Genomic DNA, 22,168 nt, shown 5'->3' with positions numbered 1-22,168 from the left:
CACGGGGACTGGTTGCGTAAAGGGAAGGTATTAGCACCCCAAATACGCCCTACCTAGGGTAAGCTGCTTTGTTTGTTTGTCTGATAAAATCAAGGTCCCGTTGTGTTTTCTAGTTGTTGGTCCATCTATGGTTCAAGAAAAGTCCTCCTCAATAAGGAGGTCCTTATCTTATCGGGTAAAACCTAACCGTGCTAATGTCTATGACAAAAAAACATATTTAATATCAGGAAAAAGTTTTGTGTACAAATTCATAATCCCATATCTAAAAAATAAAACAAAAAGATTTTTTAGAATTTTTGAAATATTGGCCTAGTTCTCATGGCTTGAATAAACTGGTTATTAAAGCCAAAATGCATGCTAATACATATATCGTTTTGAATTTTTCTTTGTTGTATGAAAAATATGATGTTGTAATATTTATATATATATATTGGAGAGACTAGGCCGTATTTTAAAACAAAACATTTTTTAATTATGTATATTTTTTTTTTTGTTGTTTTGACGCAAATCGGGTACTTTAATATCGGGTTGATATTCTTACGGTATAAAAATATAACCAAATATTAATCCACTTTGATAAAAAAAATGCTGAAAAATCAACAATATTTTTAAAAATATTTAGGAAATTTTTGAAAAGTAAAAGACATTTTTTTGAAATCTTTGACGCTTTGACGAAACCGGGTATTTTAATACCGGATTTGTATCTTTACAGTATAAAAAACAATACAATGTTGGTCAAAATACAATAATAAAATTACAGAAAAAGAAACATATTTTTTAAATAATTTTTGCAGAATTTTCTCAAATTTTTTCACATATATATATATATAACTAATATAAAAGATAATATATATAATATTAAATCGGGCTGGGCCGGCCCAACCGACTGGGTTGGGCCGGTCTCAGCCCCAAGTGTTGGGCCGATTTCGGCCCAGAATTTACTGGGCCGATTTCGGCCCAAAAAAACTATTACTTTCTTCTGGGCCGGACCCGGCCCAGAAGATTAGGCTGGGCCAGGACTAGCCTGGCCCAGCAACAATGCTGGCGGGGGGGAATTATTTTCCCCTCCACCCTCCTGCATGCAGAACGTTATTCGTTCTGCATGCAGGAAACAAACACCAAATGCAGCAACGGAGGAGAAGAAAAATTACCTGGCGCGGAGTAGGCGGCGGCTTGCTGCGTTTCTGGCGGTGCTGTGGCGGAGGCCGGTGGCGGTGTCGTGGCTCACGGACGGCGGCTCCAGGCAGCAGCGGCGGTGCTCTGTTTTTCGGTATTTTCCAGTGACCCTCCCCGGTTTGGTTTCCCTCAAGTTTTCAACTCTTCCTTTGCTCTTTCAATGTTTCGGTCTTTTTTCTTTCTTCCCTTCCCTCTCTTCTCTCGGTCTGTTTTCTTTTTTTTTTTCTCTCTTTTTTTTTTCGCCTCTCTTGGTCCTCTCTCTCGGTCTTCCCTTTCTCTCCTCTGTTTTTTCGTTTTTTCTCCCTCTTTCGGGTCTCTTCTTCCTCCCTCCTCCCCTTCGGTTCAGCGTCCTTGGATCCCATTTATAGAGCCAAGGGCATGGCTTTTTACAGCTCACATGGGGGGGGCAGCCGGCTGGTCGGCCATGGGCGCGGCTGTCGAGGTTCGGCGGGTGGTGCGCGGTGGGTGGTCGGCCATTGTGTTCGGTCGGTGGGCTCCAGGCGAGAGAAAGAGAGGGGGCCGGCAAAAATTCAAAAAAAAGCATCGTTTTCCCTCTTCCCCGCTGTCTGTTTCGGGGGGAAGAAGAAAGATGAACAGTGTCGTTCAAAATGACACCGTTCTGCCCTCTTTTTTTTTTTTTTTTTTTTTGAACGGATGAAACGGCGTCGTTTTGGAGAAAACGCGCCGTTTCATTTAAAACCTGCAAAACGCCAAAACGTGTCAATTTACAAAGCAGCCCTCAATCATCTTTTGTCCCTTCAATTGCATCCCTGCCGAATTCGAACCCCGTCCCTATATTTGGCCGCGTTTTTCACTTTGGTCCTTGGCCTCTGAATTATGCAATTGAGCCCTTAATTGATCAAATAACTTCCAATTTCTTCAATTAGGCCCCTGAATCAATTAATTCCAGCCCCTATACTTACGCGCCTTCTTCAATTTGGTCCCTGGTTTCGGATTTCTTCAATTAAGTCCCTAATTGGCCCTTAAACTTCAATATTTATGCAATTAAGCCCCTGATTTGACTTAATAAATTCCTAAAAAATATATTTTGGCCCCAGAACTTAAATTTCTTCCAATTAAAGCCCAAATTGACTTAAAAATCAATTTTTCTTGCAATCAAATTCCCTATAAAATCATTTAAAAATCCAATTAAATCCAAAAACATCCAAATTTGGGCTTTTCTCCTCCAATCCAAATTTTCCTTCTCAACAGGGCTCTCCTCCTTCAATAATATACTGTCAAAAATCCAATCTTCGTATTTTTAACCTCATTGAACAATTTTCCGACAATTTTCTGAGCGCTTCTGCCTCCTGTTATTTTTTCTTAACCTCCTTTGGCTATATATATATATATATATATATTTTGTGGGGGACCCAAAAATGGGTTACAACAGATGCCCCCTCTTTATAATGCTTACGGAGCAGAGATTTTGCGCAGTAAGTTTTATAAAGATAAATCCCAAAACAGAACTCCCAGAACTGATCTGGTTGAAGCTTGATTGATCTGATGCTTGTCTTTTATAACAATCTCAACTTGGAATCCCATCTGACGATTCCTTTATTTATCTTCTCTTTTTTACTAACATGAAAATATGAGGTCCCATCTGGCGACCTCCAAATAGTGAAGCACGAGATCCCTTCTGGCGATCTTCTTTAATCAACTTGGAATCCCATCTGGCGATTCCTTTTATTCAACATGTAATATGAGGTCCCATCTGGCGACCTCAAGTAACGAAACACGAGATCCCTTATGGCGATCTCCTTTAATCAACTTGGAATCCCATCTGGCGATTCCTTGTAACCAACATGAAATATGAGGTCCCATCTGGCGACCTCCTGTGATGAATATCGAAATACGAGATCCCTTCTGGCGATCTCTTTTAATCAACTTGGAATCCCATCTGGCGATTCCCTTTTTTCTTTTTTTTTCTTTTTACGAGGTCCCATCTGGTGACCTCCAAATAGTGAAATGCGAGATCCCTTCTGGCGATCTCCTTTATTCAACTTGGAATCCCATCTGGCGATTCCTTTTAACCAACATGTAATACGAGGTCCCATCTGGCGACCTCAAATAGCGAAACACGAGATCCCTTCTGGCGATCTCCTTTAACTTGGAATCCCATCTGGCGATTCCTTTTATTAAAAAACGAGGTCCCATCTGGCGACCTTCAAAATAGTGAAACACGAGATCCCTTCTGGCGATCTCTTTTAACTTGGAATCCCATCTGGCGATTCGTTTTATTTAAACGAAGTACGAGGTCCCATCTGGCGACCTCCAAACAGCGAAACACGAGATCCCTTCTGGCGATCTCCCTTAACTTGGAATCCCATCTGGCGATTCCCCTTTTTTCTTTCTTTTTTTTTTCTTTTTTCCTTTTTCGAGGTCCCATCTGGCGACCTCCAAATAGTGAAACACGAGATCCCTTCTGGCGATCTCCTTCAACTTGGAATCCCATCTGGCGATTCCTTTTTATTCAACATGTAATACGGGGTCCCATCTGGCGACCTCTGAATAGCGAAACACGTGATCCCTTCTGGCGATCTCTTTTAACTTGGAATCCCATCTGGCGATTCCTTTTATTCAAATGAAATACGAGGTCCCATCTGGCGACCTCCAAATAGTAAAACACAAGATCCCTTCTGGCGATCTCCTTCAATCTTGGAATCCCATCTGGCGATTCCTTTTATTCAAAGCTGACATATGAGGTCCCTTCTGGCGACCTCCTTTGACAAATATCGAAATACGAGATCCCTTCTGGCGATCTCAAACAACTTGGAATCCCGTCTGGCGATTCCCTATTACCAAAGCTGATGTCGATGTCGTTCTTCCTGATGGCAGGGTTCAAAACTTTTCATTTTCTCTCTTTGTCTTGTTCTTCTTGTTGTCCCAGAATCCACTATAGTTCGAAACCGTGATTCTTTGCTATCGCCCACTATGATTCTTTCTTCGTCTCCAATCTTGCTGGAATGTATTAAGAACTCCTCCTGTAATGATCCAGAAAGCATATATGCAATGATTTATGATTAGATGTCATGCATGCATTCGTACCTGGTTTTGAAACATAGGCCCCATCCTCTTCTTCTTGTTCTCCTTGGCCGCTTGCTTTTGACGTCGTATGCTGGATTCATCTCTAGTGTTGTCTCTGACTTTCTTCAAGTAGTCCGTATGACTTGTCGTTGCCTCTTTGTCATGCTTTTGTCAAATGCTTTAGCTTGGTTTTCAAATCTATAGGCTTCCGTACATTTTAAACACGGAAAAAATTTCATGAAAACATCTCTTATTGCCCCCAGTGTAGGGGTGTGATTATAGCCTAGGCTTTTGTATGGAGAAGAAATTCGTTCAGCCGATGCTAAACTTTTTAGGTGTGATAACAACAAGACATGCACTATTGGGATTAATGCAAAAATGATTGTTGTGAGATCAATGCAAAAGAGAAAGAAGTCAATGGCCAAACTTTGCTTTATTGATTTAGGAGCCTACATCAAGCATAATATCTTTTTACAGAGTCAGAATTCACAGGTCGAGCTAGGTCTTCTCCATCCATTCTAGCCAACTTCAGCGCTCCTCCTGAGAATGCCTTCTTTACTACGTAAGGACCCTCGTAATTCGGTGCCCATTTGCTTTGATCGTCTCCAGGTAACGACAATATTTTCTTCAGTACTAGATCCCCTTCTTGAAACAACCGCGGTCTAACCTTTTTATCATATGCCTTGGCCATTTGTTTCTGGTAAAGTTGGTGATGACATATTGCAGCTATCCTCTTTTCGCTGATCAAGTTCAGTTGCTCATATCTCACTTTGGCCCACTCGGCCTCCTCTAATTCTGAATCTATCAACACTCTTAACGACGGGATCTCTACTTCCAAAGGCATCACTGCCTCCATACCGTACACCAGAGAATATGGGGTTGTCCCCGTCGAGGTCCTGACTGTAGTGCGGTATGCATGAAGGGCGAATGACAACATCTCATGCCAATCTCTATATGTGACTACCATTTTCTGAATAATCTTCTTGATGTTCTTGTTGGCGGCTTCTACTGCACCATTCATCTTTGGTCGGTATGGTGAAGAATTCGAATGCTTGATTTTCCATTTAGTACACAACTCTGCTATCATTTTGCCATTAAAATTCTGCGCATTATCTGTCACTATCTTTTCTGGAGGACCATATCGACAAATCAAGTCCTTCTCTATAAACCTCTTCACTACGTTCTGTGTTACGTGGGCATATGAACTGGCTTCCACCCACTTTGTGAAGTAGTCAATAGCTACAAGGATGAATCTATGACCATTGCTAGCTTTTGGGTTAACAGGACCGATCACGTCGATTCCCCACATTGCAAACGGCCAAGGAGATATCAGATTAAATAAAGGAGCTGGCGGCATATTGACCCTGTCACTGTAAACTTGACATTTATGACATTTCCTGACATAGTCGATACAGTCTTTCTCTAGTGTCATCCAAAAATAGCCAGCCCTTTGGATTTTCCTCGCTATCATATGTCCGCTAGCATGGGTTGAGCAAATCCCCTCATGAACTTCCCGTAATGCCTTTCTAGCATCTTCCTCATTCAAACACCTTAACAGGGTTCCATCAAATGATCTTTTGTACAAAATCTCTCCATCTAAATAGAAGTCTATAGCCAACCTTCTCAAGGTTTTCTTATCTGTTTTGGAAGCTCCCACCGGATATTCATGATTTTGCACAAGGTTCTTGATATCATAATACCAAGGTTGTCCGTCCATCTCTCCTTCAACTAAGCAACAGTGAGCTGGGTCGTTTCTAATGTCAATGTGTACCGGTTGTACCTTGCACTTGGGATCAATGGTAGTCATAGCAGCTAACGTGGCCAAAGCATCTGCAAAATGGTTCCCTTCCCTTCCCAGATGGGTGAATCTAATTTCTTCAAATTCCTTTGCTAACCTGGATAGGTATTCCTGGTACGGCCTCAACTTTTCCTCCTTGGTTTGCCATTCCCCTTTAACCTGACAAATAATCAACATTGAATCTCCGTATACATCTATCTTCTTTATCTTCAACTCTAATGCCGCTTCCAAGCCGAGGATACAAGCTTCATACTCGGCTGTATTGTTGGTGCACTCGAAATGCAGTTTAACCGAAACTGGATACTGTTTCTTATCAGGAGAGATTATTACCGCACCGGCCCCATTACCATATACATTCACTGCACCGTCAAAAAACATCGTCCACCAATCTGTCTTCTCTTCTTCTTTCTCTATTGACAATATATCTTCATCAGGGAAGTCAAAATCCAACGGTTCGTAATCTTCGACAGCATTATCGGCCAGATGGTCCGCGATTGCACTTCCTTTCACGGCTTTCCTTGTCATATATACTATGTCATATTCTGCTAATAGAACTTGCCACCTTGCAATTCGACTTGAGAGAAAGGGCTTGTTACAAATATACCTTAGAGGATCCACTTTTGAAATTAACCAAGTGGTATAGTATAACATATAATGTCGCAACCTCTTTGCCGCCCACACCAATGCACAACAAAGTCTTTCTATCTCCGTGTATCTAGACTCACATTCGGTGAATTTCTTGTTTAAGTAATAAATGGCTCTTTCCTTCCTTCCGGTTTCATCATGCTGTCCTAATACACATCCCATGGCTGCTTCAGTTACTGTGAGATATAATACTAAAGGCTTTCCTGATACCGGAGGAACCAGTAAAGGTGGATTTTGTAAATAATGCTTGATTTTATTGAATGCCTCCTCACACTCCTCATTCCAGGTTCCAGGATTCTTTTTCCTTAGTAGTCGGAATATAGGTTCACACGTTGTTGTTAGCTGAGCTATAAACCGAGCAATGTAGTTTAACCTTCCCAAGAATCCTCTTACTTCTTTCTCCGTCTTGGGGGATGACATGGCTTGGATGGCCCTTACTTTATCTGGATCCACCTCTATACCTCTATCACTTACCACAAATCCTAACAGCTTGCCCGACTTAACTCCGAATGAACATTTTGCAGGATTAAGCCTTAGTTCATATTTCCTCAACCTCTCAAACAACTTCCTCAAAATTTCAACATGATCCTCTCCCCTTTTAGACTTGGCAATCATGTCGTCTACATACACCTCAATTTCCTTGTGCATCATGTCATGGAACAAAGTCACCATTGCTCTTTGATAGGTCGCTCCTGCATTCTTCAATCCAAATGGCATGACCTTGTAGCAGAATGTTCCCCAAGGTGTGACAAAAGTTGTTTTCGCCTTATCCTCCGGAGCCATTTTTATCTGGTTGTATCCTGAAAAACCATCCATAAAGGAATATGTAGAACTCCGGGCAGCGTTGTCCACTAAAACATCTATGTGTGGTAGAGGAAAATCATCCTTGGGACTAGCTTTATTCAAATTCCGAAAATCCACGCACACTCTAATCTTCCCCTCTTTCTTAGGCACCACAACAATGTTAGATACCCATTGTGGATACCTAACTACTTCTAGAAAGTCAGCATCCCATTGCTTCTCGAGTTCTGTCTTGACCTTCATCCAGACATCCGGGTGGGCCCTCCTCAGCTTCTGCTTGACTGGTTTACAACCTTCCTCCAACGGTATCTTATGTACTACAATATTTATATCCAAACCAGGCATATCTTCATAGGACCAAGCAAAGACATCTGAATATTCTTGTAATAGGGCAATCATTTTTATCCTTTGCTCAGAAGTAATTAGGGTACCTATTTTTAACTCCTTCTTGAACTGATCACTGCCTACATTGATGGTTTCGAGTTCCTCTGCAGCAGGTTTCCAAGTCTATTCCTGTTGTTCTACTAGCTTGGTGAATTCACTGATATTGCTTTCATCCAACTCTTCTTCTTCCATAGCTATCACATGTTCGTTCAAGTTTGGCCATTTATTCTTGATGCTAAATGTATGTGATGTTGTAGGAGATCCGCTTTCAGGATTCCTGAAAGCGGGAAGTGTTTGGTGTAAATGCATAAGAAAAGAAGGCAATTTGTGAAAAGTGCATGATCTTATAATTTATTTAAAGAAAAGGTGGGCTCCATGACAAACATAAAATCTAGCCGACAATTGAGCCTTGATTGTCGACTAGAGAGAAAAAACCAAACAAAGCAATGACAAAAGCATGTTAAGACGACCAAAGTGGGTTTACATTTTAAAAACTACTGGAGCTTCTTGGATCACCTAGTTCTGAAACTTCTCGTCCGGAGCCAACTTGCGCACAAAGGTCTTGGCGGAGACTTCTTCTATGGTGTAGACCGTCAGTTGTGGGAGTGCTTCATCTCCCCTTCTTGCTACCGTCTTCATGTCATCTTCTTTTTACCTTGTTTTCTCCCAAGGTATTTATGCTCATGTTTGATAGCTCTTGATCAAGGCTTTCGGCTTCTTTATCATGTTGCATTATGTATGCAGCTTTTGGGAATGACATACTAAGGGGAGGGATTTCTAGCTTTTCTTCTTCAAGCTCTCTTCCTTTAATTCTAGCCATCCTTCTTGCCCTTCGTCGACCAGCAACCCACCGATAATCCTCCTGGTTAGGTTGATACCCTAACCCAAATCTTTGAGCAGCATTTTTCATCATTGTCGGACTAACCCCTCCTGGTATCCCGATAATGAGGTTATACTGAAATGGGATCCCGTGGTCCAAAAAGCATAGACTTGCCATCCTTGCTGCTTCTGAGATCCTTGGCCTTCTTAACACTGTGTTCTCCGGCACCCAGTCAGTGTTCACAATCTCAAAGGCATGGATATTGTTATCCTTGCAATCACCTGCTTCGATAAAAGGCACAACCACATTCTTTATCATGGATACTGTCTCCTCGGCCTTGACAGTTACCAACATCCCGTTCATGATATACTTCAGGCATTGGTGCAATGACGAAGCTACTGCCCCTGCTGCATGAATCCAAGGTCTTCCTAACAACATACTATAGGAAGGGTGGATATCCATAACCTGAAGTGTTACCAGGAAAATTTATGGTCCCACATATAACTCCACTTCTAAAGTCCCAATTATTGGCCTAGGTGAGCCATCATATGCTCTGGCCATCATAGTACTCGGCTTTATATGGGATTCATCGATCGGCATTTCTTCCAGGATGTGCTTTGGCAACATGTTAAGGGCCGAGCCATTATCAATGAGTACTTTTCCTATGAGGCAGTCCTTGCACCTAACCGTAATGTATAAGGGCTTGTTATGTCCGGTACCTTCAGCATCAAGTTCATCAGCCGTGAAGTATAGGTAATTAGTTGCATGGATCCTCCCCACTAGATGCTCCATGGTTTTATGTTCAATGTCTTGGGGTACATATGCCTCATTCAGTACCTTCTGCAAGGCGTTTCGATGCGGCTCAGAGCTGAGTATCAAGGACATTAGGGAAATCCTAGCTGGAGTCTTCTTTAGTTGATCTACTATGCAATATTCACTATGCTTGATCAACTTTAAGAATTCATTCGACTCCTCTTCCGTTACCGGCTTATTAACTTCTAGTGCTTTGTCCAAATCTACCACTTCTTTGCCCTTTGCCTTCCTCAATTCCTCAGGCGTAAAGCAACGACCACTCCTGGTCAAACCAGTTATCTCAGTCTGGAACAAAGGAAGAGGGGCTCGAACGTTAGAGGTATAACCATAATTATAAGGCATGGCATTGTGATTCCCTTTGGTGTAAGATGGTTTGACCAAGATTAGCCTTGGGGGCCCATTAGCCGTTTGTTGGATCCTGCATACTCCTGTCATCTCATCCTGACCTTCCATCATGCTCACCTCACCCCTGCTCTCCATGGGTTCAATTCTCAATTGCCCCATTTTTAACATTTTTGCAGTCTTTTCACGAAACTCGATGCAATCTTCAATATGGTGTCCATCTCTTCCATGGAACTCACAATAATCACCTCCCGCCGGATGGCTTCCCACATTCGCCTCTAGAAATCCTGATCGTACTAACATGTCGTACATCTTTTCCATAGACACCTTCAACATCTTGCATTGATTTCCCACCTCTATCATGCCTATTCCACTACTGCTTGAGGCATGTTTAGGCAACGGGTTTGAATTAATATTGGGCTTGTCTTCAAAGGATACCCATCCTATCTTAATAAGCTCCAACAACCTTTTCTTGAAAGCGTAACAGGTTTCAATCCCATGCCCGGGATTACCCGCATGATACTCACAAGTCAACTCGGGCTTGTACCAAATTGGGAATGGTGGTTGTAATGGTAGTGTAAGGATAGGAGCGATGTGCCCAATGCTCAATAGTTTGGCGTACATGTCCTTCAAAGGCATGGGTAGTGGTGGTAGTTGTTCTGAAGGGTATCTTATATAGGGTCTTTGGTAGTGATTTTGGTTGTTTGACTGGTTATTTGTTCGATTGGGGGAAAAAGGTTGGTTAAAGTTCATGTGTGAGATTTGAGAGGTAGGTACTTGTGGATTGTGGGAATCTACTTTCTTGCCCCTATACCCGCCTTCCAAGTGGTTAATATCACCTTCCCTCTTTCTTCCAATAAAACCCTTCTTTTCTACTGGCATTGCTATTCGCCCAGCTTTAATCCCTTGTTCTATCCTCTCAGCTATGCGTACCGCATCATAAAAATGTTGAGAGGAGCTACCCATTAGGTGCTCATAATAAGGTGCCTTGAAGGTATTGGCAAACAAGCTCACCATTTCTGTTTCTATCAAAGGGGGTTGGACATGCATGGCCTCATCCCTCCATCTTTGCGCATAAGCCCTTACCGACTCCTGGCTCCTTTTCTCCATTGCCATTAGACTTGTTCGATCAGGAGCGATTTCCATGTTGAACTTGTACTGTTTGAGGAAAGCCTCCACCAAGTCTCTCCAGCTTTTGATCTTGACACTATCTAACCTCATGTACCAACTCAATGCGGACCCTGAGAGACTATCCTGAAAGAAATAGATTAGCAGCTTATCATCGCGGATCACTTCTGCCATTTTATTGCAGTAGGAACGAAGGTGAGTGTTTGGGCATTCCAAACCAGTGTACTTAATGAACTCTGGTATCCTGAAATCTTTTGGTACCACGATGTTTGGTACCAGACACACTTCAGCTGCTCGCATAGGGTCAAACCAATCATTACCCTCAACTGCCCTTAATCTTTCTTCCAAAGCAAACAACTTGTTCTGGTCCATCAGACTGGGAGACCTATTATCCGGGGTTCCTTCTGCTGTTAAGTCAACAGTGATTGGAGCATGAGTTGGTAGAATAGGAGTAATAGGCACAAACTGCTGCCCATTAGCCGAGTTTGCCCCCTGGTTTTGAGATGTTTGAGGAATGTGAACTGCTGGTGCTCCTTCAAGCTGTTGTGCTGATGTTCCCTCCCCATTCTTAGCTCTTAGAAGCTGCTCTAGTAAGTCGGTTAGCCGAGAAACTTCATTCTTTACGGACTCTAACTCGGTCTGATAATGTGATTCTAAGTGAGCTCTCTCTTCGTTCTCCATTCTTGCTCGAGACCGGGTGTTGTGGATTTTGGATGTGGGACCTATGTTTCACGGTCTGGGATGTATGAAGAAATGTAAATGAATGTATGATAAAGAAACAATGTATGAATGCATATGAGTTTTTTTTTCAAAAAAAACGATCGATGGCCAACATTCCTCTTGTGTAATGGGCATGGACTCTTTTTGTCGCATTCCTTATCAGGAGTAATTTCTGCTCAAGCTGCTGCTTTGGTAGGCTTATATTTTTTACAAAAGATGGGTCAAAGCCCCTTTTCATTAATATTGGCTAATACATCTCTTAAAAAGATGGTACAAAATAAAAAAGAAAAATACATCAATCTTCCTCTTCATTCATATCTCTAGCCACTGGTAGAAAAGCGAGACCTCGATTCTCAATTTTCTCTAAGAAGGCGTCCGTCTCAGCCAAGCTTCGTCGATAACGAAAAATGTCCCTTCCTACCCTTCGAGCATTGGCTCTAATAATCCGTGCGTGAATGGCAGCTTCATCCATTTGCTCATCTACTTTGGCCATCTTCTCTATAAGCAACATGTTGTTACGATTCAAGGTATGGTTGTTGGTGTCGATCTGTTCTTTATGTTTTTCTGAAACTTCCAACTTTTTGGTCAATTGTTTCACCTTTTCTCGTTCTTTGTCAAACTTCATCTTCAGCGTTCTAATTTCAATTTTCTTAGCTGCCAAACCTGCCTTCAAAACCTCCTCTTCATTCCCCTTTCTTCCGAACTCTTGTAATTCAGCTAGGTGACTCTCTCTCATCACGTATTTCTTGTTTAACTCCTCATACTTCTCAATTCGGTCCAACAACTCCGCTTGAACATGCAAGAATTTGTCCTCGATATTCTCTTGATAGCCGTTGAAGTCGGCTTTCAATGCTTCCAATTCAGAGCTGCTTTGCATCCAATCTAAAATCAGTTTTCCTTTTTCTTTCTCGGATTCTTCTATTACGGCCTTTCCTTTGCTCAATTGCAGCTCCAACACCCCTATTTTCGCATCTCTGGATTCGAGCTGTTCGTTTAGAAACACTCTGCTTTTATCTCCTTCCATCATCATCCTTTCTAATGCTGCTTTATCTCCCTTACTCTTTCCCAATTCTATTTGGAGCCTTTCTAATTGCTCCATAAGGTCTTCCTCATTACTGATCTTTTTTCTTTTTAATGACCCTTCTTCAATTTGTGAAGGCCCATCTTCAGGACATGGTTTTTTCAGAGCGGCAATCGGGGTCAAATTCCTCCATTTTCCATATCCTTCACTTGAGCTTGGGTATCTCAAACTTTCTGACTCCTTTTGAATTACAGTCAAATGACACCAATCTTGTTTGATGGTTTCAAGAACTTCTCTTGCGGATTGATCCTTGAAAAACCCAAAAAATTCAGCAAGTCCCACAGTTCTTGGGATGTGTTGTATGCCACCTAATTGTCTTATCACCAGAGCCGGAGCATAGCTGACATAACCTGTGATCCCAATTAAAGGTACCCAGCATTTTTGTCCACAACTTACTATGACATCAACTGATTTAACCCAAGGGGCCTTCCAACTGAAGCTGCTACTGGGTAACTCTTGCAGTTTTTTCATCCAACCCTGATCACCCAGGATTCCCCATTCTTCTTCCTCCACCATCTTCAAGGGTTTTTGGTTAAACCACCAAAAATTATTAAAGATCGGCTTCTTGGTTTCAACATGGCTTACCATCCAAATGTATAATATCTGAGTACAACATCTTACTGCGCCTTTCCCTGTCTTTCTAAAATGGTTGAGGGTCAGCAAAGTCTCAGCTAATATGGCAGTTGTAGGGTTGACATGAGTATTTTCATATTCCACGAATGTAGCAGCAGCTTCTAGACTTATAACCCCTTTTAAGCTTGGAAACAACACAAGACCATAGATCCCCAGAGCGATTAACCTGTCTCTTTCCAGCACTGAGTCGTATTGTTCTTTTTTCCTTTCTAATTCAACTTCCAAAAATTTCCACTTTAAACCGCTGCCATTCTTCTCTAAAAATCTGCTCAGATGTGGAATCTTCAATAATTTCGACAATTCAGGAATCACCTTGTCATCTTTCAAAGGAAAATAAACCCGGTGTAGGTGTTTGGGAAACTCCATCAACATTCCATACTCCTCTATAGTGGGACACAAATCCACATTTCCAAAGGAAAAGCATCTGTAATCGGGATCCCAAAAATTAATCAAGGCTTTGATTGCTGGGTTCAATACTTCTATCCTTGCAATTTCTAACAATCGCCCATACTTCCCAAAAAATGCTGCCTCATCAATGCTCTGACTATGGCCCAATATTTTCTTCATCTCATATGCTATGCAATTCAGATCTTTGACTACTGGAAGCTTCCTTGCATTATATCTAGAGCAGTTTCCTTCTGATAGTTGTGACAATTCAGAATTCTGCCCATATTCCACAGTAGAAAATTTGGTAATGATGGTCATCTTATCGTTTCAAAATACCTGAAAACCAAATGCTTTATGGTTTAGATTGATTTATGCAAAATGTATTTTGTGGAGCATACACCCTATAGCCGGTTCTAAATCTTTTGTGCTTGATAATGGTAGTTTGGCTATTCAGTCTCTAAAAAGGGTCTCTTGCTATCCCAGTGATTGCCCTCGTGGAGGCAATATGGGGGCTTGTAGGCAATGAGATGGCACATGTACCAACCATTACCAGTCTAAGCACTCAGCGAAGAGTTGGGGTTTACACAAACTTAAACCTTGACTAAAAGTCGTAAGGTAAGCTGTTAGTCCCCCACTTAACTTAAAGTTTGTGTGTGCTCTCAATAATCAAAATATGTGATGCATGTGATAGTTTTATACAAATGCATGAACAATATTGCGTAAAAGTATTTAAAGCATATAAGCAGATAACAAAAGGAAAGGCAAATTAACAATAAACACATGAAAACACAAATAAATCAGACAAAAACAAAGCTTAGTCCACAACCTTTTTCCCCAGTGGAGTCGCCATTCTGTCACGGGGTGCGCGACGTCGCGGCGATCGTCCACCCTCAGGTGTGTATGGGGGGATATATCTATCTGGTAAATATGGAGAGACAAGGAGTTCTTTGTCTCTTAGCAATAAAAAAATGGTGTGGGAGTCGCCACCTAGTATTTTGGTCACTAGGAACCCTAACTGGTCTCAGAGATCGGGCACGGGGACTGGTTGCGTAAAGGGAAGGTATTAGCACCCCAAATACGCCCTACCTAGGGTAAGCTGCTTTGTTTGTTTGTCTGATAAAATCAAGGTCCCGTTATGTTTCCTAGTTGTTGGTCCATCTATGGTTCAAGAAAAGTCCTCCTCAATAAGGAGGTCCTTATCTTATCGGGTAAAACCTAACCGTGCTAATGTCTATGACAAAAAAACATATTTAATATCAGGAAAAAGTTTTGTGTACAAATTCATAATCCCATATCTAAAAAATAAAACAAAAAGATTTTTTAGAATTTTTGAAATATTGGCCTAGTTCTCAAGGCTTGAATAAACTGGTTATTAAAGCCAAAATGCATGCTAATACATATATCGTTTTGAATTTTTCTTTGTTGTATGAAAAATATGATGTTGTAATATTTATATATATATATTGGAGAGACTAGGCCGTATTTTAAAACAAAACATTTTTTAATTATGTATATACCCGGTTTCGTCAAAATGATTTTATAGGGGATTTGATTGCAAGAAAAATTGATTTTTAAGTCAATTTGGGCTTTAATTGGAAGAAATTTAAGTTCTGGGGCCAAAATATATTTTTTAGGAATTTATTAAGTCAAATCAGGGGCTTAATTGCATAAATATTGAAGTTTAAGGGCCAATTAGGGACTTAATTGAAGAAATCCGAAACCAGGGACCAAATTGAAGAAGGCGCGTAAGTATAGGGGCTGGAATTAATTGATTCAGGGGCCTAATTGAAGAAATTGGAAGTTATTTGATCAATTAAGGGCTCAATTGCATAATTCAGAGGCCAAGGACCAAAGTGAAAAACGCGGCCAAATATAGGGACGGGGTTCGAATTCGGCAGGGATGCAATTGAAGGGACAAAAGATGATTGAGGGCTGCTTTGTAAATTGACGCGTTTTGGCGTTTTGCAGGTTTTAAATGAAACGACGCGTTTTCTCCAAAACGACGCCGTTTCATCCGTTCAAAAAAAAAAAAAAAAAGAAGGCAGAACGGTGTCGTTTTGAACGACACTGTTCATCTTTCTTCTTCCCCCCGAAACAGACAGCGGGGAAGAGGGAAAACGATGCTTTTTTTTGAATTTTTGCCGGCCCCCTCTCTTTCTCTCGCCTGGAGCCCACCGACCGAACACAATGGCCGACCACCCACCGCGCACCACCCGCCGAACCTCGACAGCCGCGCCCATGGCCGACCAGCCGGCTGCCCCCCCCATGTGAGCTGTAAAAAGCCATGCCCTTGGCTCTATAAATGGGATCCAAGGACGCTGAACCGAAGGGGAGGAAGGAGGAAGAAGAGACCCGAAAGAGGGAGAAAAAATGAAAAAACAGAGGAGAGAAAGGGAAGACCGAGAGAGAGGACCAAGAGAGGCGAAAAAAAAAAAGAGAAAAAAAAAAGAAGAAAACAGACCGAGAGAAGAGAGGGAAGGGAAGAAAGAAAAAAGACCGAAACATTGAAAGAGCAAAGGAAGAGTTGAAAACTTGAGGGAAACCAAACCGGGGAGGGTCACTGGAAAATACCGAAAAACAGAGCACCGCCGCTGCTGCCTGGAGCCGCCGTCCGTGAGCCACGACACCGCCACCGGCCTCCGCCACAGCACCGCCAGAAACGCAGCAAGCCGCCGCCTGCTCCGCGCCAGGTAATTTTTCTTCTCCTCCGTTGCTGCATTTGGTGTTTGTTTCCTGCATGCAGAACGAATAACGTTCTGCATGCAGGAGGGTGGAGGGGAAAATAATTCCCCCCCGCCAGCATTGTTGCTGGGCCAGGCTAGTCCTGGCCCAGCCTAATCTTCTGGGCCGGGTCCGGCCCAGAAGAAAGTAATAGTTTTTTTGGGCTGAAATCGGCCCAGTAAATTCTGGGCCGAAATCGGCCCAACACTTGGGGCTGAGACCGGCCCAACCCAGTCGGTTGGGCCGGCCCAGCCCGATTTAATATTATATATATTATCTTTTATATTAGTTATATATATATATATATATGAAAAAATTTGAGAAAATTCTGCAAAAATTATTAAAAAAATATGTTTCTTTTTCTGTAATTTTATTATTGTAGTTTGACCAACATTGTATTGTTTTTTATACTGTAAAGATACAAATCCGGTATTAAAATACCCGGTTTCGTCAAAGCGTCAAAGATTTCAAAAAAATGTCTTTTACTTTTCAAAAATTTCCTAAATATTTTTAAAAATATTGTTGATTTTTCAGCATTTTTTTTTTATCAAAGTGGATTAATATTTGGTTATATTTTTATACCGTAAGAATATCAACCCGGTATTAAAGTACCCGATTTGCGTCAAAACAACAAAAAAAAATATATATACATAATTAAAAAATGTTTTGTTTTAAAATACGGCCTAGTCTCTCCAATATATATATATAAATATTACAACATCATATTTTTCATACAACAAAGAAAAATTCAAAACGATATATGTATTAGCATGCATTTTGGCTTTAATAACCAGTTTATTCAAGCCATGAGAACTAGGCCAATATTTCAAAAATTCTAAAAAATCTTTTTGTTTTATTTTTTAGATATGGGATTATGAATTTGTACACAAAACTTTTTCCTGATATTAAATATGTTTTTTTGTCATAGACATTAGCACGGTTAGGTTTTACCCGATAAGATAAGGACCTCCTTATTGAGGAGGACTTTTCTTGAACCATAGATGGACCAACAACTAGGAAACACAACGGGACCTTGATTTTATCAGACAAACAAACAAAGCAGCTTACCCTAGGTAAGGCGTATTTGGGGTGCTAATACCTTCCCTTTACGCAACCAGTCCCCGTGCCCGATCTCTGAGACCAGTTAGGGTTCCTAGTGACCAAAATACTAGGTGGCGACTCCCACACCATTTTTTTATTGCTAAGAGACAAAGAACTCCTTGTCTCTCCATATTTACCAGATAGATATATCCCCCCATACACACCTAAGGGTGGACGATCGCCGCGACGTCGCGCACCCCGCGACAGAGCTAAAGGTATGCCTCATGGACATCACCTTTTAGATTAGTGGGAGTTTATATCTTCAAAGCTCACTAATGACTATTACCCCTTTATGCTTTTGTTTTACAAAGCTTATCTTTACCACACTTAAAGCTTAAAAAATCTTTATGCTAGGCTCTTAAACCTTCACACTTAGCATTCTTATTAAGATTTTCCTTCTCCTCTTTTCCTTTTCTTTCTCTGATTTTCAGGGGATATTTATGGGGTTTCAAGCTAGGATTTTGATCAAGGTTTGATCATAATTGATCAATACTTAACCTTCTGATCCAAATAGAAGGGTTTTGGGTATGTTTTAATAGCTAAAAGCTCTATACCTTGTTGGTTTTTCAATGGTGGTTTTGCAACAAACTTGGTTTTGAAGATTTTGGTGGTTTTGCTAAACTTAAAGACCGAACATCCATTTCTAGCCTTCTGAACTTGAGAGGAAGATGTTTAGCCCTCAACAAGAACCTATTGAAAGCTTGAGGTGTGAACATATAAAAAATCTAGTGATTTTGCAAAATAGATGTCACAGTTAAGGTTGACTGAGTTGATCAATTTCTAGGCTTTGCTTCAGTAACTCTGATGTTAACATCATCGAAGACTATCTGAAGTTGGTAGAGGAGGTTCCCACCTTTTGTTTGGAACCAACCTTACTTATTTTAAAGGTTTGTAGCTTCATATTTATCCGTATGAAGATGCTAACTCGATCAGCTTAAAATTACCTAAAACAAAAGATGGATAGTTGGCAAACGACATGTCGTTCGCCCTCTATTCCAAACAATGTGTTTTGAACATGAACTAGATAATGTTTCATCTAGCTTAACCTTTGAGAAATTATGGTTTAAATTTGAGATTTGTCCAAAATTCAATCTAATCCCTGATCTTTTGATTTCTTTTAATTGTATCCATAATTGCCTTATAAATTTTAATTTCATGCAATTTTTCCCATACCAAACTCAATTGGCAACCCTAAAGTTTAACACTTTTTCCAATTCAGTATTTGGTTAACAATTTGTGCATTTTGACCGTTAATTGATAATCAAACTTCTAAATCTCTTCAATTTAATCCCTGATAAAAACCAATATCAGTCCCTAAAGTCTAGTACCTTTTATTGGCAACCCTAAAGTTTAACACTTTTTCCAATTCAGTATTTGGTTAACAATTTGTGCATTTTGACCGTTAATTGATAATCAAACTTCTAAATCTCTTCAATTTAATCCCTGATAAAAACCAATATCAGTCCCTAAAGTCTAGTACCTTTTACGTCTTGATCCTTGGTTTTAAATTTTTTCAATCAAGTCCTTAATTCCTTATGAAACTGTAATATTTATGCAATTAAATCCCTCATTTAACCAACTTAACTTTTTAAATTTGCGATTTAACCCCCAAACTTTAATGTCTTCCAATTAAAGTCTAAATTGAACTAAAAAAACAATATTCTTGCAATTAAACCCTCAATAACTCAATAAAACCTTGAAAAATTCCAATTGAGTCTGTCAACATCTAATTTTAGATTTTCCTTCCCAAATTCAAAATTTTAATTTAAAGGGCTTTCACCAGTCTATATTAGGCTACCAAGTTTTCTAATCTTGTATATTTAGATCCTTCTCAACAATCTTTAGCAATTTTATAGGACTTCTTCATGTTTTCTCCACTAACATATTTTTATATATTTTTTTATTTTTTATTTCCTTTTTATGATTTTATGATTTTTTTCTCCTTTATAATTTTTTATATATGTTTGTAAAGACATGTCAAGTGCTTTTCTTAGTAAGTTTGTAAAGACAAAAAAACTTATCTTCAAACATGATGTTCTTAAAGCTTTAATTCGTTTGGCCTGAAACTTTGTTTTCGTAGCGATCCCCCTCAACAAGAATTATGATTCAACTATTTTAATCGGGAGATGAATTTTGTCATCCTGGTAACTTTTATTTTTAGCTCAATTGACCTGAAATTCTAAAGCTCAACAATTTCCTTCAACTAAAACCTTGTTTTCAACTATTCCTCTTTAGAAAAGAGTTTCATTGTCTTAGTAACCCTTGTTTATAGTTCAGTCGACCTGAAATCCTGAATTTCAATGATTTTCTTCAACTAAAACCCTGGTTTTATAGTTATTAGAAAAACCATATTCTTAGAGCTATTCTCATGTGCAATTTTTTTGGCAGTCTTGTCATCTCAACGACTCTTGTTTTCAATTCAATTGACCTGAAATCCTGTATCTCAGTAATTCTCTTAAACTAGAACTTTGATTTTGTAGTTATTAGGAGAACCATATTCTCATAACTCTTTTCATATACAACTGTATTTCTGGTAGAGTCCTGTAATTTAAATGACTCTTATTTTTAGTTTAGTTGATCTAAAATTCTGTATTTCAGCGATTCACTTCAACTAGAGCTTTGGTTTTGCTATTACTAGGAGAATCATATTCTCACAACTCTTCTCTTATGTAACTGTTTTTTTGGTGGTTTTGTCGTCTCAGTGACTCTTGTTTTCAGTTTAGTTGACCTGAAATCCTGTATCTCTGCGATTTCCTTTAACTATAACTACCCAAAGGCATCTTAATTATTTTGATTGAATCTGAATCATTTTAAGAAGTATATCCAAATTTTTCTACAATAATTATCAATAAAAAGTATAAAATATTGATTTTTACCAAACAAACATAGTTTGATAGGACCATAAACATAAACATGTATTTCTTAATGGGTTGACTTGCTTTTAATGTAGACTCATTTAAAAAGCTCTTGTAAAATTTCTTACCCACTAAACATCATTCACACAACTGATTTGGGTGTATAATGGATGATGGACTCTTCAACATCTCTTTTTGTGCCATCATCTTCAAGCTATCAAAGTTTATATGCCCAAGTCTCATATGCCAAAACCAAGTCTCATCATTCATACATGCGTTTAGGCATTTAAACACACCAGTCTCTATGTTTAGCAAGAACATCCTATTCTTTATCATGGTTGTCTTTGCAATCATAACTCCTTTATTGTCAAGTAATGTCAAAGTATGATTTTTCATTTTAATCTCATACTCCTTTTCCAACAATTGTTTTAAGCTCAATATGTTGCATTTCATCGTTGGTATATAATAGACATCACTAATAAATTAATGACTTTCATCTTTCAATTTAATCAAAATAGTAACTTTTCTTTTGATGACAACCTTTGAATGATCCACAAAGGTGACATTACCTCTAATTGCTTCATCAAGCCCTATGAACCTGTTTGTGTCTCCATATATGTGGTTGCTGGCTTTATTATCTAGATACCATATATTCTTTTTGTCTTGTATTTTCTCACCATGCATTAGTAATATGATGGCTTTCTTTTTCTCTTTTATCACTAGATTTGCGTCCTCCTTAACCTCTTTGGTTGGACTTCAGCAATCCCTAATATAATGACTTACCTTTTGACAATTATAGCATTTAACTTTTGATTTGTCAAACTTGGGTCTTGAATTGCCACTGTCAACTGAATCAAGCAACCGATTTACTTTAAACAGTTAACCAGTTAACCTGTTAAGGCTACTATGACCTTCTTTTTCAAATTTACCTTTTCTTCCTCTTCCTTTACTTTGTCCACATTCTTTACCTCTTTAAAAATATCTAGAACCATCTTACTTTGATAAAAGTGTTTGTACACCCACATCCTCTTGAAATCTCATTGAAAAAACATCCATATTTTAGGACTCCTTTATCACGACCACCATTTAATTAAACTTTTTTTGAAGCGAACGTATGATCTTTTTTACCACACGTGTCTCTTTCATCTTTCATTTGATTGTATATAGCTAATACTCTTGTAAAGTATTTTGAAATATTATCTGATTTAAGCATATGTAACTTTCTAAAGTCACCATGTAGGCTTTGTAGGCATACCTTTCTCACATTATTGGCTCCTTGATTTGATTGTTGCAACTGTTCATGCTTTCTTGACGGTGGTTATGTTGGCCGCTATCTTAAAAGTGGCATCATCAAGACATTGACAAATGATTATGAGTGCTTATTCATACTTCCTTCTTGCCTTTTGTAGGTCCCTTTAGGCTAAAGTCAACGTTGGTCCTTTTATAAGTTCCTCAAAGCCTTTTTCAATCATCTCTCGTATATCTTAGGAACTTAGCCAAGCTTTTACTAGAATACACCAAGTTTCATAGTCGTCTTGTCAACCTATGATATTGAAGTGAGAAGTTTGGATTGACCATGTCAAATAATCAAACCTAAACTCTGATATAACTTGTTGGAAGAAGGATAGGGGTGGTATAAGATTAAAATAGTAATGCAAAGTAAAAAACTCATGAACAAGAAGAAGATTGAGAGGAAGATATACTTTTATTAAGTGTTTCTCTCTAAGCTCTCTTAG

The 22,168-nt window shown here is 39.5% G+C and overlaps 1 pseudogene; it reads right to left on the bottom strand.

Annotated features, from left to right (window-relative positions):
- Nucleotides 1-4,456: 4,456 nt before the first annotated feature.
- On the bottom strand, nt 4,457-14,073 carry LOC133673332 (uncharacterized; annotated as a pseudogene).
- Between the last annotated feature and the right edge of the window lie 8,095 nt (nt 14,074-22,168).

The sequence above is a fragment of the Populus nigra genome, chromosome 14 (assembly GCF_951802175.1).
Source record: "Populus nigra chromosome 14, ddPopNigr1.1, whole genome shotgun sequence".
NCBI lineage: Eukaryota > Viridiplantae > Streptophyta > Magnoliopsida > Malpighiales > Salicaceae > Populus > Populus nigra.
The sequence above is the reverse complement of the archived record's forward strand: the minus strand, read 5'-3'. Positions and strand labels throughout refer to the sequence as shown.